This window comes from Corvus cornix, chromosome 12, assembly GCF_000738735.6.
Source record: "Corvus cornix cornix isolate S_Up_H32 chromosome 12, ASM73873v5, whole genome shotgun sequence".
NCBI classification, from domain to species: domain Eukaryota; kingdom Metazoa; phylum Chordata; class Aves; order Passeriformes; family Corvidae; genus Corvus; species Corvus cornix.
In genome coordinates, this window is record NC_046342.1 from 770,758 (window position 1) to 789,983 (window position 19,226).

General features: G+C 52.1%; 1 long non-coding RNA gene across 1 annotated transcript; it reads left to right on the plus strand.

Annotated features, from left to right (window-relative positions):
- The first annotated feature begins 9,597 nt into the window (after positions 1-9,597).
- On the plus strand, positions 9,598-18,593 carry LOC120410687. The gene is made up of 2 exons (XR_005602990.1): positions 9,598-9,757; positions 15,398-18,593. It is a non-coding gene; the product is annotated as an uncharacterized LOC120410687 (long non-coding RNA).
- Positions 18,594-19,226: the final 633 nt, after the last annotated feature.

Consider the following 19,226-nt stretch of genomic DNA (forward strand, 5'->3'; position numbering starts at 1 on the left):
GCCCCTGGGTGCCCCTGGGTGCCCCTGGGACCGCGGCAGCCCCGAGCCGCACGGGCCCCTGCGTGCCTTACAAGAGACTCCAGCCCCACTGCGTGCAGCAGGAGGGACCCGAAGCACCGGCATGCTTACGCGAGTCCATGGCCCTCTCCACATCTGAGAGGAGACCCCAAAAACCCCTCATGTACCTCACGAGAGACCCTAGCGCCCTGCACGCATTGGGAAAGATCCCAAATCCCCTGCATGCCTCACAAGTGACTCCAAACTACCCACATGACTTATGGGGGTCATCAGGCCCTGCACACCGGAGACGAGATCTGAAAACCTCCTCATGTGCCTCAGGAGAGATCCCCGCCCCTTGCATGCTTGAGGAAGAACCGCAAGCCCCCTGCATACCTTAGTGGCAAATCCAAGCCCTTCACACATGCCTCAGAGGGATCTCTGCCCCCTGCATGCCTTCCAGGGATCTCCAGTCCCCTGCACACTTAATGGAGATCCCAAACCCCCTGCATGCCTCACACAGGATTCCAAATCCCTTGTATTACATACGGGAGACCCCAGTGCCCTCCATAGTTCAGAGGGAACCTAAAATATCCCCGTGTATCTCACGAGGGACCCCAGCTCCCCGTGCACCTTACAGGGGACTCCAAAACCCCCACTTGCCGTTTGGGGAACCCCAGCCTAGCTACACTGAGTGTTTTGACCTGGAAATCAAGTGTGGTTGCAGCCGGGTTCTTGTGCCTCCTGGCGCTGCTCATCAGCCCCATCCAGCCCATGGCTGCAGCCCTTCCCCGCCAAGGCCTCACCCAGAGGAGCACACCCCATGCAGCACCCTGGATTGGTAATGGCCCATCAGTTAGGTCCCATCCCTTTGATGATGGCTCCCCTCTTTGCTTGGGCATGCCACTGGAGGAAGTCCAGGCCCAGATGATCCCGCTGAAAGAAACGTGCCCGCAGCCCAGGGACCCTCAGCATGGGCTCCCCCAGCCCCTCAGGGCCTCGCCGCTGGTCACAGCAGCGCCGTGCCTGGCTCCTGCCCGCCCGCACCGTGGGCATCCACGGCTGCTCCCGGACATGGAGCTCAGCCAGCGCTGGTGCCGTGTGGGCTTTGCTGGTGGTACCACCTGGACACTGCTGTGCCAGCTCCATCTCTTTATTGGAACATAAGAGCTGATTTTGGAAGCTCTCAGTCAAGGTTCAATTGAGCACTTCCAAATCCTTTCCTGAGAGTTTCACCTTCAGCTCTGGATGAAGGGCTGGGCCTGTGGCCTCAAAGCAGTGCAGAGCATGAAGGTGCAAATGAAAACTGGTCAGACGCAGAGCTGCTGCTGTAGCTCTTCTGGCTGTAGAGGTCTGGGGACCAGCCGCCAGCTTTCAGCTTTTCTTGAAGGATGTACCTGTGGAGAGAGGAGGTGTCTGAGGCCCCCAGCTGCACCTGGCACACAGGGACCCTCCTCCCCAGCAGGGCCCAGAGCTGGCAAGGCTCCCCGGCACGGCTGCAGCTGCTGGCACACCTTGGCCCAGGTGGACAGCTGCCCCTCAAGGCCCCAGCCAGCAGGGGACGGCTCTGGGCAGGGTCCCTGGCCAGGAGCGGGCCCCAGAGCGCGTCTGCCTTTCAAGGGCAATCTCGGCCCCGCTCCTTCTCCTCCCCACCTTGCTTTGCCCCTGCCCGGTGCTCCTGGGGCTGCTCTTGGCCAGGCAGCCTCCGTGGGAGCAGCACTGGCTGCAGCCCGAGCGGGCTCCCCAGGACAAGGCCCAGCAATTAAGAGGCCAATTAAAGCACTGGACAGCAGCAGAACCCTCAGCAGAGTTGTTTGGACAACCACGGACTCGCCACAGCTCCACAGCAGCCTCACGGGGAATGTTTCCTGTCTACAAGCAGCCTTTAAAGGAAGCAGTTTGAGGGGGAGAGCAACAAAATACTCACCGTTTTCTCTTCCAGCAATACCAAACTCCAACACAGCACAACATCAAGACAAGCGCTGCACCACCCACGATGGCCATGAGCTCCAGCAAACAACGTGTTCCCTGACAGAACCCATCTCCTTTCCCCTTCTGGTCACTGGGAACACGTGTTGTGGTGCCGGCTGAATCTGCGGGAGCAATGGGGAGCGTGAGCCCGTGCTGTGCAGCACTGCTGAGCTGGCAGCACGTTGCATACGGCCAGGACCTTCTCTGCTTCCCCGGAGCTGGGGCCTGCAGGCACCTTGCTGCCCCTGGGCACAGGCTGTGCCACCAACAAAGCCCAGAGGGCCGGGAGGAGAGCCCGGGGGCAGCGCAGCTGCTGGGGCAGGGGCTCCTTCGAGGGACACGGGCCAAAGCCATCCCTGCAGCAGCAGCTGCCACCGCGACCCTCCCTGCCCCGCGACAGCTCCCGCAGCGCAGGCGGACAGAGCCAGGCCCTGTCAGGACACACAGCAGCCCTGCTCTGCCCTTTCCCCACCATGGGCAGCCCTTGCAGCCGCTCCCAGGTTTCGGGACGTGTCTCCCACGGAGGGAGCCCAGCAGGACTGCTCAGTGCCCGCGAGCCCTGAGCCTGCTCGGGAGAATTCCTCTGTGCTGTGCCGCTCTTGCCCGGGCTGTGCCCGCACTGCCCAGCAGCAGAGATGGCAGCTCAAGCCTCAGCAGGGCTCAGGTGCAGAGGCTCAGCAATTACCTCCTGTGCCTGTGCCTGGCATGGCCTCCCTTCCTGCAGCAGAGGCTGCCAATGAGCCACTGCTTCCCCCGGGAAACACCGCCTTCAGCACAGCCTCTGCTTCCATCTCTGGGGAAAGGAAGAGGGACAGCTGGGTCAGGTGGAACTGTTCCCCATTTGTGTGTTGGCTTCTTCAGGAGGTAATTCTTGTCAAAATTGCGGATAAGCTCCCAGATATTGGATGGGCTTTGGGGTCTCCCTCTAGGGCCCTCCCTCCTCCCAAGAGCCTCCACTCCTGATCTACCCAGAGACCAGGAGATTGCAGGGGATCTCAGGGTGTGCATGGCCCGTGGTGCAGTTTGGGCACCCTGTCAGCTGATGCCAAATGCCTTCCTGCAGAGGCTGGGGAGGAGCTGCAGCCAGGCCAGGCTGGGAAACAGCCCTGCAGGGCGTGAAAGCAGCAGCGGGGCCGCGAGGCTGCCATGGATCCCTTCCCCTGTGCCGGGCACGGCGTGTGCAGATGTGCAGCGACAGCCCCCGGCTGCTGAGGCTCAGGAGAAGGCTGAGGGAAGTGCACCCACCACGCCGTCTCTCCAGACCACTCAGCATCTGGTCCCTGTGTTTGGATTTCTCCAGGGACATCTTGACTCCTCTAGGTTTGTTCCTCCCTCTTGGAGGACCTTAAGAGAAAGTAGTTCCATTTCAGATGAATGGATCCCACAAAACCAGTGCTCAGCCTGTGGGGTCAGCAGGGTCTCACCGCTCACCCCTGCGATGGGAGCCGGTCTTGCGTGCATCAACCAGAAACGGAGCTGGAAAAGCCCTCCCTGCAGACACACCTGTAACTCAACAGCCAGAGAAGTTTCTGTCACCTGGTTGCTGCCAGGTTGTCAACGATTATTCTTGTAGGAACATTGGCAACATACCTGCGGGAGACTCCAGGGGCTGCAAATCTTCATGAAGCCAAGCAGCTGGAGAAGCCTTCCCAGCACCCTCATCTAGAAGGGAGCAGAGATCAGAACCATTCCATGGTGTGCTGGGATCCCCTTCTGCCTTAGGGAAATGGGCACTGCAAGGGGGTCGGGTAAGGCCGTGGGAGCCAGATGCCAATGGACATGGCCCAAGCTGCAGAGGGGCCTGGCGAGCTCTGGGCTGGCTCCTGGTCCCTCTCGTCCCTCTTTGCAGGCCCTGGGCAACATCCCAGGAGGGGCGGCTGGAGCAGCCCAGCGCCCCTCAGGGCTCTCCGGAGCACTGCCACGGTGGAAACCCTCCCTACAGGCCTGGGAAATGTGCAGCAGGCAGGGCCACAACTGCCCCTCCCTCCCTCTGCTGGGACAGCTCCCACAGCCCAGGGGGACAGAGCCAGGCCCTGTCAGGACACACAGCAGCCCTGCTCTGCCCTTTCCCCACCATGGGCAGCCCTTGCAGCCGCTCCCAGGTTTCGGGACGTGTCTCCCACGGAGGGAGCCCAGCAGGACTGCTCAGTACCCGCGTGCCCTGAGGCTGCTCGGGAGAATTCCTCTGTGCTGTGCCAGTCTACTCCTGGCTGTGCCCGCACTGCCCAGCAGCAGAGATGGCAGCTCAAGCCTCAGCAGGGCTCAGGCCCAGAGGCTCAGCAATTACCTCCTGTGCCCGTGCCTGGCATGGCCTCCCTTCCTGCAGCAGAGGCTGCCAATGAGCCACTGCTTCCTCCGGGAAACACCGCCTTCAGCACAGCCTCTGCTTCCATGTCTGGAGAAAGGAAGAGGGACAGCTGGGCCAGGTGGAACCATTCCCCATGGGGAGGTGGCATCTTCAGGAGGCAATAGTGGTCAAAATCGTGGATAAGCTTCCAGATATTGGATGGGCTTTGGGGTCTCCCTCTAGGGCCCTCCCTCCTCCCAAGAGCCTCCACTCCTGATCTACCCAGAGACCAGGAAATTGCAGGGGATCTCAGGGGGTGCATGGCCCGTGGTGCAGTTTGGGCACCCTGTCAGCTGATGCCAAATGCCTTCCTGCAGAGGCCGGGGAGGAGCTGCAGCCAGGCCAGGCTGGGAAACAGCCCTGCAGGGCGTGAAAGCAGCAGCGGGGCCGCGAGGCTGCCATGGATCCCTTCCCCTGTGCCGGGCACGGCGTGTGCAGATGTGCAGCGACAGCCCCCGGCTGCTGAGGCTCAGCAGAAGGCTGAGGGAAATGCACCCACCACGCCGTCTCTCCAGATCACTCAGCATCTGGTCCAGAAGTTCGGAAGGCTTCAGGTCTTTATATTCTCCTTTAGCTTGGGTCTTTCCTTTTGGAGGGCCTTAACAGAAAGTAGTTCCATTTCAGATGAATGAATCCCACAAAACCAGTGCTCAGCCTGTGGGGTCAGCAGGGACTCACTGCTCACCCCTGCGATGGGAGCCGGGCTTGCGAGCAGGAACCAGCAAAGGAGCTGGAGAAGTCCTCCCTGCAGACACACCTGTAACTCAACAGCCAGAGAAGCTTCTGTCATCTCTGCTGATCTGCATGGGCAGCACTGAGCTGCAGGAGCAGGGAGGGGATGCCGCAGGGCGAGGGCACACACGGGCACAGCTGTGTCCTGGCACCTGCAGCGATGGCCCGCTGGCCACCTTTGGGCTCTGAGCTGGCAGCTCTCCCAGGGGAAAGGCCTTGACCTACCCTCATCTTCTCGCTGAGGCTCAGTCGTGGACATGGGCTGGGAAGTCGCTTGACCATCACCAACAGGTTCAGCTGCAAAGAAAGTCAGGACAGAAGAGCTCCCCTGGCACTGTTGGACATCCTCAGGCTCCCTGGGGCCGGCAGAGGAGCCGCGCCGGGCACAGCGCCCCGGGCCACAGCCCTGGGCTCGGCCCCTTCCCTCTCTGCTCTTCTCCGTGGCTGCGCAGAGCACACGCAAGGAGCAACTGGCATTGCACACGGGAAGAAGACTGGCAGCTAAATGCTCCTTCCTCCCCCTGACAGCGCCCCTGTGGGATCACTGTGGGCTCGAGAAGGGAGCAGGGCAAGGTTTCCAGAATCCTTCAGCCTTGAGGTGACGTTAACGAGAGTGGCACCTGAGTGAGCTCTTGCCACAGTGACACTGATCATTGTGTCACTAAAAAGGGACATTGAGAACTTGCCTCCAGCATGTGCCGAGGTCTTCAAACCATCATCCAGCCGGGATTCCAGATAATCCAAGTCGTGTTGCCAATCTAGAAGGGAGCAGAGATCAGAACCATTCCCTGGTGTGCTGGGATCCCCTTCTGCCTTAGGGAACTGGGCACTGCAAGGGGGTTGGGCAAGGCCCTGGGAGCCAGATGCCAATGGACATGGCCAAAGCTGCAGAGGGGTCTGGGGAGCTCTGGGCTGGCTCCTGGTCCCTCTCGTCCCTCTTTGCAGGCCCTGGGCAACATCCCAGGAGGGGCGGCTGGAGCAGCCCAGGGCCCCTCAGGGCTCTCCCACTCCCACCACAGAAGCCCTCCCTACAGGCCTGGGGAAAACCCTCCCCCACGCTTCCCGGGGAGAAGGGAGCGCTGTCCCGGGAAGGGGGAGCCCGGCCGCCGGCTCACCTGCTCCCCGCGCTCGCATCGGAGCAGCCTGGGCAGCCCTGGCAGGCAGGGCCACTGCCAGCAGGAGCAGGAGCAAGAGGCGCAGAGCAAGGGCCATGGTGCCTTGCCCTCAGCCAGTCCCGCAGCTCTCGCTGCCACCACAGTCCTGGCACCGCTGTGCCAAGGTCAGCACCGCTGCTGCCGCCGCCGCTGCTGCCGCAACAGTTGTGGTCACCGACGGACTGCTCGGTCGCTGTGCTGCTGTGCAACCGCAGGGCTCTGGGACCTCTGTGACCTCAGAGCCTGCTGTGACCTCAGAGCCTGCTGTGACCTCAGGGATGGGCAGGAGCAAGTGGGAATGGATCTCAAGAGCTGCCCTCCCAGTGAGGAGAGTATGTCCTGCCAGGCATCTCCATCCAATCTAGTTTTTTTCACAAGAGCTGAGTTCTATGACACCGGACAAGTGAGACATTTCGTGGTTCTACCTGCAATGTCAATGTGAAGTCCAGAATTCAACTCCCATTTGTGATTCCCACTATTGCAGGTAGCGTCAGCCCTGCCACACCGACACCGAGCGTGTGCTCTGTGCTCAGTGCTGGGTTTTGGTGCACAACTGGCATGACAACCAGGTCTTGTCATCTCCAAAGGCAATGTCTGATCAGTGTGTGTGTGCACAGGCAGCCTTATCCAGCTGTTCATGATTATACTTGTCCAGTTACCTGGTTTTCTTCCAATCATTAATCTATTAACTCTGATTTCCTAGCTGCTGTACACCACATATTGTATTTAAAAATAAATGAGGAATGACTTCTATATACCTGGCTAAAAGCAGCAACCAAATCGTACTGTCTTGATAAGTACTCAAGCCTTACAGCAAAGTGTTTTTCTACATTACACTGAATTATCAGAGAAATAAAGTGCTCCTGCATCACTCAAACTGTTTCATTTATTTTTTCCTTTGTAGATCATTTATTTGAGGGATGGAAGAACTTGTTGGCCTGCTATGAAATAGTCCAATTGAAAGCATACTGGAGAGATTTAAATATGAGCTTGAAAAAATCTGTACTCAGGAGAAAAGACGGTCATCCCAAATCTTTTAAGAAACTGGAGAAAACATAAACTTGCTATGAATTTTTATCTATCCCTTTTGATTTTAGTAATCTGCATACTTTCTATCCTGTAAGTGCTAACTCCCTACTAAGTCCAAAATGTATTTATTGGAAATCCTAACTGTTGATCAATACCTCACTAAGTCCTTACCTATCAAAGGTATTACAATTAAAAACAAAAAAAACAAACCAGTATTAAGATACAGAAGTTTATTCCAAGATATAACCAAACGGAGATACATCTGCCCTTTTCCGAGCAGGACTCCTGGCAGCTACCCTGCAATAACTACTCCTTCTAGGCGATTCTGCGGCGAGTTAGCCAGAGCTCGAGCGGTGCCCGAGCAGAGCAGGGCCGTGGGCTGGAGCTGCCGCGCTCCGTTCCGGGCGCTCACGCCCCATCTCGTGAGCTGCCGGGGAAGTGCAGCCGCCTCCGGGCGCTGCTCGGTGTCCCCGGGCACCCCGCACAGCTCCTCACCCTGCAGCAGCTGCACTCCCCGGACGCGGGCAAATTACACCCCGCGTGAAAGATTAACACACCATACAGCACCCCGAGGAATTCACTCGATAAAGTTTTACCTTCACAAGATTAAAAACTGCATTTTAGCTGCCAAAGCATCATGGTTTAGTTGGTGCAACATGCAAAACATCTGCCTTATGAAGTCAGCAGCTGGGTCATTGTTTAATCTGTTTGTTGCTCTCATGACCACCACCAAGGCACATGTTCCCTTCCCGAATCTGGGATAAAAATTACTAATTTTGAAGTGAGACAAGACACCAGATGCACAAAACCTCCATCATTCCAACTCTATAAACTTTTAAAAAATTGTTAAGAACTGACAATTTCCATAATTTCAAAAATTTCTCAAAAGAAGAAAAAATTCTGGCAAGAATACACTGTGCATTCACAGTTTTATTTATTTACTTCAATATTTTATACTGAATATAATGATATACAGTTATATATATAAATATTATATTGAGTATACTAATCGATATTTTTACTTATTAGAATCAAAATCTATCCCAAAAATCTTGTGAAAATTAAGACACACGGAAAACAAATGCTATGTTTGAAGTTCGATTTTAAACACAGCATTTCTCTCCCTGAGCTTGTATTAGTCCTGGTGAGTGTGATATTGCAGACACGCTAATGAGCTGAAGGACCGCTTCTCCTCGTCTGAAAGGCTCTGATGCTCCCTACAGACCCTGTTCACCCCCAAACGTTAAAAAATCAGGAATATAACCAGAAAAGGTTATTTTGACCTCAGTGAGGTGGGGCCGGTCTCTTCTGCCGTGCCTGCACTGAGAGGATCACAGCAAGCGGCCTTGGGCTGAGGCAGGGGAGATGCAGAGGAGGCACCAGGAACATTTTCCCTGTTCGGGTGCCCAGCCTCTGGAGGGGGCTGCCCAGGGCCGTGCGGGAGTCCCCATCCTCGGAAGTGTGCGAAAGGTGTCTGGATCTGCCGCTGAGTGGTTTAGGGCTCGCAGTGTCAGTGCTGGGTGACATTAAAGGGCTCTTCCACCCTCGGTGATTCTACGGTTCTGTGCGGTGGGCCACGGGGAAGCCGAGGCCCCTAAGCCCGGTAATGGTGCTAATGCCGCGGGGTCACACCGGGCAGGGCAGGGCAGGGCAGGGCAGGGCAGAGCAGGGCCGCGGGGTCACACCCGGCAGAGCTGGGCTGGGCTGGGCAGGGCCGAGCCGGGCCGGGCCGCGGAGGTCACACCCGGCAGAGCCGGGCACGGCAGAGCCGAGCCGGGCCGGGCCGGGCCGCAGGGGTCACACCCGGCAGAGCCGGGCGCGGCAGGGCAGAGCCGGGCCGGGCCGCGGGGGTCACACCCGGCAGAGCCGGGCGCGGCAGGGCAGAGCCGGGCCGGGCCGCGGGGGTCACACCCGGCAGAGCCGTCCGGAGGTGGAGGCGGGGAAGGGCGGGCGCGGCCCGGAGCAGGCGCGGCGCGGCGGCCGCCGGGGGCGCCATTACGGGAGCGCCGTGGAACGCGCCCGAAATAAATGGCGGAGGGGGCGGAGCCCTGTTCATAGCTGACCAATGAGAAAAGAGATTCCCGCGCGGGGGCGGGACCTCGCGGCCCCACACCCAATGGGCGCGGGAGGCGGCGGGTGATGGACGGGCGGGCGGCGGCTGCGGCGGGCGGGGCGCGGCGCCCTTCCCGTGGTGCCGCGGGAGCGGCGGCCGCAGCGGCCGCGACTCCATCCGGGTCCCGCAAGTACCGGGACGGCGGGGCCGGGCGGCGGCCGCGGGGCCGGGGGGACGTGGGAGCGGCCGCGGGAGCGGGGTGCGGCGGGGGGAGGGCGGGGGTGGAGGGACTGAGCCGGAGGGCCCGTACGGCGGCCGCGGGGCCTCGGCCCGGCCTTTCCGCCGCTTCTGCCGCGGGCCCGGTTCATTGTCCTTATTCCCCTCATCGACGCCTTTTCCCCCCGTTCTCCCCCGCTCTCCTCCAGGCTCACTGGAAGGTCCGGAAGTGCCGCCCCCGGGAGCCGCCAGCGCCAGGTACGTCACTGCCGGGGCCGGGGGGACCTTGGCCGGGGGAGCCCCCCCGGTACCGGGGCTCGGGGGCTCGGCCGTGCCCGGGCACTGGGAGCGCGGCGGCGGGGGCTGAACGCGAGCCGAGGGGGCGAAAGGTGAAGAAAACCCCTTGGGAAGTAGGTGGAAGTGCTTTGGCGGCCCAGCCCCTGTCAGGGGGGCACGGGGGCTACTCAGGGGTGTCATTTGTGGTGAGCGGCATCGCCTGGCACGGGGGCTGTGCCCTCCCCGGGCCCGTCGCCCCCAGGCAGCTCCCGCCCCGTTCCTCACGAGCGGCTGGTCCTGGAAATGGGTCGGAAGCTGTGGGACCGGTGACAGTGCGGTCCTGCAGGCAGCGTGCGGCGGCAGTGTCACGGGCACATTGCAGCCGGGCAGGTCACGGCGTGCTCGGGGCTGGCCGCGCACCTGAGCAGCGGCTCCTCAGTGGAACAGATGTGCTCTGATATAATACGCACATGCAGTTTCTGTCCAAAGCTCTGGCTGGCCTCTGGGCGCTGCAGGAGTGGCTCTTGCCCTTGGCATGGGCAGCTCAGCCCCCGGGCCGCGTCAGGGCTCAGCACATGTGGGTTCCCGTGCGGGGCTGGTGGCACAGAGCGAGGTCTGGCCCTGGCACATTGCAGCTGCTGCTGGTGACTTTGTTCTGGCGCAGCTCAGTCAGTTTTAGATGAAGGTGTTACCCCATCAAATTGTGTTTTTATGATTTTACGTTACAACCTTCCATGAGGGTGGCAGAATACTGAAAGAGGCTGCCCAGGGAGGGCGTGGAGACATCTCCAGAGTCCTTTCTGGAGACATTCCAAACCTACCTGGATGTGTTCCTGTGTCACCTGCTCTGGTGACCCTGCCTTGGCAGGGGGTTGGACTGGATGATTTCCAGAGGTCCCTTCCAGTCTTAACAATTCTGTGATTTATTTCTGGCAGGAGTTAAAACTCAGCCTGATGGGCAAGGTCGGGATAATCCTTGTTTACCTTCCCACCTTGTCGGTGCTTCTCTTCATCTGTACTGCTCTGCGCAGGTAGTTTTGGGACTGAAATGCAAGCCTTAACTGGCAGGGAAAAATTGCTCCCATTAAAAATGTACACAGGAATAACGCTCAATAGCAGCAGTGGGGCGAACTGAATCCATCACTGAGTTTTTGAGAAAATCAATCTGTCCTTTCAAAAGCAATAAAATAATCTTTAAGAAACAGAGCATCTTCAAACATCCCCTGCTGCCAGGGGCCTTACCATACAGTTACTTGCTGATGTGGCTTCTGTTGTCAAATTTCACCAGTTCTGTTCACAGCAACACTCAGGTGTTAAATAGTCTGAACTTCCAAAAGGTTTTTTGCAGTGGTGGTTCAAACTTGCTGCAGTCAACATGCAATAATGGGCTAATTAGGGTTTTTTTTTTTGCCCCATGATAGTTAGCCTCGTGAAGAGGGACTTAGTAAATAGCTGTATTGGGATATTTTGAATAGAAAATTGCTGGCTGTAATTTTTTTTCACTGAGTTTTTCCCAAGTTGAACTCTGTGTATCTTATATGCAACCTCACCTCACATAGGTCATGCTAGGAAATTATTTTGCATACTAATAGTGGAGATTTAGTACTTCCTTAGTTGAAAGGAAGTTTAGATAAAACATGAGTTCACTTGCTTTGTTTTTCTACTGCAATGAGCTGTATCCTTACTTCACTTTCCTTTTGATAAATGCCTTCTGTATTTTCCTCTGTTTTTAGTAGTGGAAAACGTCAGTTCATTTGCAAATAGTGAAAGGCTCCTGGGGCTTATAGAGGGCAACAGATGTTTGATTATGTTGCCAGTTAATAACATAACACAGCACTCTTGAAATATTTTTGTGCACTGATTTTCGTGCTGAATTTGTGTGTAATTGTTATAATGTGTAAACTTTCTGCAGACAAAGTGAGCCTGCTTGCTCCTAGCATGTCCTAAGAGACACAAATCTAGTGAATAAGTCCACAGTTGTGTATTTTATGTATATATATGTACACACACGTTTTTGTTTGATGCAGGACCAGATAACCAAATGGATGCTTTCCTTTGAGAAGGGCACTGAGGCCTTTGTAATGTTTGAAGCTGAAGTGTACTTGTATGTACTTATTTATAAATATCTGCCTTTATTCTGTGTACTGAGAGAGGTGTACTCCGAGAGGAGTAAAAAATGTGACCATTTTGGTGTAGTCATTCTCAATCCACCCTGAGGTTTCACAGCACTGTGCAGTGCTGTGGCACATGCACCCCTTAGATGCAGAGAGTTTAATACTAATGCTGTAAAATCGAGTGTGTGTAGGGAAGGATGCCAGGATTTGTGTTCCTTTGGTTCTCTGCTCGTAGCAGAAATCATTAATTGTGCTCACATACTTTACTTTTCCACAGGAGATGGGCTTCACTTAGTGCTTGAGTGGCCAGTGGGGACTTCTCATTTCTCTCAGGCCATGGTTTCTAGATATTTATATTCCATCTATAACTACATGGTTAGAAAAATAAATTAAAACCAAACACACTAATTGAAAATGTAGTGAAACAGTAATATCTTGTGATAATTAGTTAAAGCCAGAATGCTCTCTGTTAATTAAATGCAAGTGGGGTATAGATTCTGGGAAAAAACCCCTGTATTTCCAATTGAAGCAGTAGATAAAGGCATTATTGGTAGCAGTCAGTGCTATTAATCTTAATGTTATGTAAAAAATTCCACAAAATACCATTGTGGGCACATATCCCTGTCTTGGTGTGCAGACTGTGGTGCTGCCCAAGAGCACATCTGTGCATTTGTATGTGCTGGGACTGCTTGTTCTCCTTTTCTCCTCTGTACAGTTTCCCAGCTGAAAGCACCTTTCTGGTGTGATTTACACTTGCTCCAGTGTAGTGCTGCTCAGTGGGCTGGCAGGTCCAGAAAAAGGTGTTAAATCTTTCAATTTTGGGTCTAAGCAGGGGACTCTTAAAAAGGTGCCTGGGCTTGAGCTGGGAGGTGTTACCTTCAGATTAGCACATTATTAAGACAAAGGAAGGCACAATCCAAAACTGAATATGGGAGAGGAAAAATTCTTAGTTTATGCTAAAGCTTTTGTGTCAGTCACTATGTGGTTCTCCTGAGCCTGTTTTGGGATGAGGGGCTGAGATGTGCCTGTAGCACGTGATGACAGGCAGTGCAGGGGTGGTTGAGTGGAATGAGGGGAAGCCGTATCAGGAATAATGACGTTTGTATCAATTGTGCTGCTCCCTTTCTTCCTGTAGTCCACTCCAGTCAAAGAAAAACCCCATGGAATGAGCACATTTGAGGTAGGAGTGTGCGTGCAGTCATTTGGGATGCTTGGCACGGCTGGAGAAGGCGGCAGACATTCACTCAGCGGAAGCTCGTGGGATTCAGGAAGTGCAGCTTCAGTGCGGGGAGCGCTGCTGGAATCCAGGGGTAAAAGTGTGAGGAGTTGGTGTTGGAGCTGTTCCTGTAAATCCCGGAGCTCCATCGTGTGGTGGGAGCTGTGCAGGCCTGAGCTGCAGCCTCGGGACCACGTTTGGGAGCTGGGGCTGCTGAGATTGTCCAGCTCCACAGTTCGAGTCAGTTTGTCTGCTTTCACTGCTTCGGGGATTTTAAACACGTGCTGACAGGAAAAGCAGCCCTTGGGAACCTGGCTTTTTTGACAGGGAAAGCAAATGACCCAGGTACTGCTTAAAGCTTGTCTCTCATGGCGTGTGTTGTGCTGAAGGGGTGAACGTGCGGGTGCACAACCCTGAGCTCCTGGGTGCTGCGCTGGGTGTGACATCAGCAGCACAGTGACTTCAGCAGCAGGGAGCCTTTGCAGCTCTGCATTCACTGGGGATGAGAACGTACCAGATCAGTAGAGGCTGTGCCAGGAGGATAGTTTGTCAGGCTTCCCTGTCTCTGCGAGTGCCAGAACCCCCTGATGCATGGTATGAGAGAAGCAGCACACAGCAGGCCCCCAAGGGGACCTGGCAGATCTCATCTGTCAACATGGCATGTGGGTGATCCAGCTTGGAACGACTGTTAGAAATAATCCACGAGTTAAAAATGCCCCAAAGTGTGCAGGATTAATGTAAAGCAGAATGCTAATTACCTGGACTTTGCAGGAATACACAGGAAACAGAAATAAAAGCAGAAAGTAACCTGAACTTCTTCCAAATACAGGATTTTGGCTAGAATTTTATTTCTTTTAATTACACACTCCTCTAGTAGTAAAAACAAAAAGTAGTACCTGAGTGATGTAAGATAAAATGTAATTGCCTTTCTGCAATAGGTAGAGGACAGGTTACCTGATCATCTTTCGTAAAGTGCATTTGTTACAGAAGAAGGCTTTCCTCATGGCCTGTGTGCACTTCACAGTCACAAGCCAGACTGACAGCATAGCAATTGAAGTTAAGTAATATTTTTTCAAGGACATTTTTAACCTTAAGTAACAGCATTTTCAGACCTGCAGTAGATGAAGGGCTCCTGTTTCAGAAAGGTGGAAGGAGGCAGATTCCTGTGGATTGAGGTGCTACAGGTACTGAACAGGAGAATCTAGTGGTGGCAGTACAAAATGGTTTAGAATCGTAATGCTTGATTGGGCAGTCCTGCTGTCAATGGAAATAAAAATAAAAGTTGTTTGATATATCTCAGGTTGGGTAGGTTTGCAACTAAACTTTGTCTAAAGGTGGAGAAATGAACAGATGAATTTCTAGGTTTATTGTAATCCTTGTGTCTCTCAGGCTTAATTTTAAAAAGAAATTCAAAAGCATTGCCTTACATGTTCTGTAAAATTTAAACAGGTCTGTAACACCTATTCAGGTTTTCAAAGTGCTTTGAACATTTTCAGTACATCACAGAACCATCAGCTTCATCCTAAAGCTCCTTCAGAAGCTAAACGTGGGACTTCATTAACTTCATGGGGTCAGTGTGAAACTGAGGGTGCAGAGTTGGTGCTGTGCAGCTCAGCTCCCTGGCCAGGCTGCCTCTCCCACTGAGGAGTGGGAATTCACAGGGGTTCTGCTCAGCTGGTGAAGGCTTGGATGCAGGAACAGGGAGCTGAAAGGAATGTCAGCTTCCCTGCCGAATGTCAGCTCTGCCTGAGCTGATTTAAAAGGATTTGCTGGGGGCCAGTGCTCTGTAAAGGTTTGACTCTGGCCAGGAGCTGCTGTTCTGATTTATTCCTGCTTTGGCCATCGGGAAGTTGCTGCTTGTGTCCATGCTGAAGTTCATTTTCTGGTAGATGTGTAAGTTAACAGAAGCAAATAACGGGATTTACACCAGTTAAAAGCAAGATTTTAAGGTTGATTCACCCAAATTTGTCATCACTATTTGTATAAAGGATTCTGTAGTAAGGCACTGAGGGGGCTGGTAAGTAATTTGATTTTCTGTCTGTCCAAGGAATAACGTCATCCTTTGTGTGTGAATGCACGGGATCACGCGCTGTGTGCTTGGCAAGGACACGAACGTGCATGAGGGTGCTCTTGTTCTGTCAAGGCTTTGTTTGGAGAGTGGGCTGACAACAGCAGTGTACAACTGGGATCAAGTACTAGTAAAATGTATTTAATGTTTTAAAAACTGCTTTCCTCTAAACATTCTCAACTATTGTATAAACTACCTGCACAAACAATAATTTTGCTTTCCAGCCCTGTTCTCGAGCTGTCCTTGCTAAGAAGGGGATTCTGAGTCATACATCTGTCTGGCAAGTGTTTTCAGTATTCTAAGAGTTTTTTACTTCAAGATGATGTTGAGCTGCGTTAATGTAGAAATTGGCTTTAAAGTTACGTCAGCAGCAGTTAGAGAAACTCAGACTTCTTTCTGATGAGAAAGCACGTATTTTCAGTGGCCTTTTGGTAAGGCAGTTTAACAATTAAATGTCAGGGTAGAGGCCATAATCTTATTGAGTTTTGTTTCTAATAAAAGAATTCCTGTGCATAAGACTTAATGTAATTTAAGACTGGCAGAAAAAGCTTGAAGCAGTGCTTTTGACAGTACATGATTTTTTTTTTTTTTTGAGCTATTGTTACAATGGGTGAAAAGGTCACTCTATGTAGTAATACTTACTTAATCAGAATTACAGATATTGGGGTCTCATCCTGATCCATGTAAATCAGTCACATAGCTGTGGTCCTAGATTTCATCATTTTTGAGTTCTAAAGAGGAGGAAATGTATGTCTGCCTACAATGTTTCTGATAGACTTTTTTTTTGATTTCAGGTGAGAAGTTACATCTGTGGAACACCACTAGTGATGTAATAGAAGTTTAATGGCTGTAGTTGCTATGACTGCTACAACTTGCTTACTTAAGAAGCAAGCAATTGGTAAAATTTTGAAATTAAGGAGCCTTATTACTAAAATAACTTCCTTACATGACTAGGGCAGTGAGGGGAAGGCTTTCTCTATGGTGAGTATTACAGATGCTGTCTGCAACTAGCCTGACTTGTCTTGACTGAAGCAGCAATCTTCCCCCAGCTCTGAAGATGCCTGCACTGTGGGATGAGGTAGTAGGTTGTATAGTTTTAGGGTCATACCCACCACTGGGAGATAACTATACAATCTACTGTCTTTCCTAAAGCAGCAGATAATCAACAATGGAAGCTTCTCAGTTCTAAGCTCAATGTCAGATTTTGCTGAACTTCTGTACCTGTAGTGCTTATTATAGGACAAAAGACTTGTGTAATAGCTGTGGGAATTGTGTTTAGATTTTTCTAGTTCTTGGAAAAGCTAGGTATCATTCTGCATTAATTTTTCTGCTCTAATGAATAAAAAAAAGAGAATAGATTATTCCTGTATGTGTATGGAGGGGTAATCAAATACAAAGTACTGGTGTTCCTCTTGTTGGGGTGTTTAACTTTGCTCAGTGACATATCAAACATCCTTCAGAATGAAACTGGGGTTGGCTGTGTGAGCTCTTTGCTGAAGTGTGTGCTTCTCTGTCAGAGTGAGGTAGTAGATTGTATAGTTGTAGGGTAGTTATTTTACCCTGTTCAGGAGATAACTATACAATCTATTGCCTTCCCTGAGGAGTAAAACAAACTGCGCTCCCTGCAGTCAGTCGTGGGCTAAAAATACTCATGGAGTGAAAACAGATAAATCAGGGTTGTAAAGCATCAGTGCCAGAATGTACAGGACTGGCAGTCAGTGTGAACGCTGCAACCCCCACAGGGTATATTTGACTTAACATGACTTGTCTCCCAAGGTGAGTGGCACAGTGCTGGCTGGAGATGGAAAATGCCCGTGTTCTAGGTAGGGAGTGGAACACTGCAGAGGGGGAAGTTATTCCAAGCCAGTCAGGAGAGTGTAAAATACAGGTAGCTCAAGCTTGTACATTGTGACTTGAACTGTTTTGACACTCCAATTTCCATAATGTATTAAAATTCCATGACTCCCAACTGCTTGGTGAAAGTTGGAGGGAAAACTTAAAATTATCCTTTGTTAATAAGTCTGCACATTTTTTCTCCAGCTTTTCCAGATTCAATGCAAAATTTAAGTGTTGGCCAATTTTGGCCAAAACTGACCTCTCACCTTTCTGGGGGGGTGTGAAGCTATGGAGTTTTGAGCATCCAAGAGCCAGCACTTTCCTCTGAGGTAGTATTGTTTCTGTAAAAAGACTTTTTAAGCTTATTGCATTCTCTTTTCTCCTGCTGTCCTTGGTGTACCCAGTCTGTAACTGGTTCTGTGCTAGCATGCCCAGCAAGCAGCTTGCTGTAGTAACAAAAATCCCATGGAAATAGATGCTTTTTGGGATGGCAAGTTTAGCTTAGCCAGAGTGAAAATGGAGCCATTCACAAGTGTTACAAGGAGTGAGCCACTGTTAGTAAGTGCTGACAGTGTCCCCTTGGAGTGTGTGCCCAGCCAGGGCAGAAGACCCAGAGCAGCTGGTGAGCTAAAGTCCTCCAGAGAGTGAAGAACTGCACAGAGGAAGCATTGGGCTCCTAGGAAGAGGTAGTAGGTTGCATAGTTTTAGGGCAGGGATTTTGCTCACAAGGAGGTAACTATACAACCTGCTGCCTTTCTTAGGGCTTTATTATAACACCAGGACCATTTTGGCTTCAGCCTACAAACCTCTGCAGCTTTGGTACATGGAGAGAAAGGACTTTCTAAGCATGTTGAGGCTTAATGAAAGCTGTGTCTTGGCAGATTTGGTCCCAAATGGAAGTGCAGGAATGCTAGCTGGAATCCAGCATGGTGACATTGGGGGCTGCCACTTTGGGGACACTGGGCTGTGGTCTCCTTGGGCTGTGTAAGTCAGAGGCTGTGTTGGGAGGGCAGCTCCTCCCAGAGTAAGCTGGAGGCCCCTGAGGTTAGGATGGAGGTGGTGTGAACTTGTTAACATCAAGGTACTGGTACTGTGTGCTCACAGGGAGCTAAAATACATCTGCCTTTCAGGGGGAAAAACTCCAATTTTCCTTCCCCAAGAGAATCAGATTCCAGCTCCCCTGAAATCTGGTGCTTTTTCACCAGGCATGGGCACTCCAAGTGAAACAAGCTCTCAGTGGTGCCTTAGAGTCTTGCAGGAGGAAAGTTCCCAGTTAAAGATGGTGGTGTGGTTTCTCATGGAATTGTTGGAATGAGTCCATGTTTTCTGATGTAATTGCACTGCACCACAGCAGTAGTTGTGGTAGGGCTCCAGCTGGACACTGTTCTGTGGGGTACAGAGACTTCTTTGCTGAGCACCTTGTAGCATTAATATGCTGTGCTTACGCCAGCCACTGTTCAAACTGCAAATCAGACACAATCCTAGATCATAAACATGTTAAGTATTCCTTATGTTGAACATTTTTGTATGAATTTTACTGTACTTTTTTTTGTTTTAGTTAATAAAATACAGCATTTTGTGCAACTGATGGTGAATTGCCTTTACTTTCTCCAAAATGAGGACATGAGTTTTAAAGGAAAACAGTGCCCACATTGAAACAAACTCGAGGCCATGTTTGGTCTTCACTATAATTCTATCACTAATTATAGTGTTAACTAGAATCAGTGTTAATTATTCTAGTGTTAACTAGAAATTACTCTGGCGTTAACTTCTGTTTAAGATCTTTGGTACGAGACTTCACTGTGGGTGGGGAATAAGTATTTACTGCTGAGTGTGCAGGAACTCTGCTTACTCCAGGCCTGGTTTCTGACCATGAGTTCAAATTGCTGCACAAAAATCTAGACTTCAGTTTTAACATAGATGCAGCTGGTAAGGTATCTACAGGTGAGGCTCGGGCAGAGAAACACCAGTGAGTTTGATTTTGGCAGTACCAAATGCCTTAAAAGCTCCAATATACCTAACATTTTATAACTATAAGGGGTATGCTTCCAAAAGGTTTGAATGATCTGTGCCACCCGCTGCAGCTGCTGGTTTAGCAGTCTTGTCTCACCAGGTAGTTTCTCACCTTGACTTCTCTCTGGATTCCACCCAGTAAATAGGATCTGCTCAGTGAGGCACAGGGTTGCTTTGCCTTTTCCAGGTGTGTATTCCGAGGGG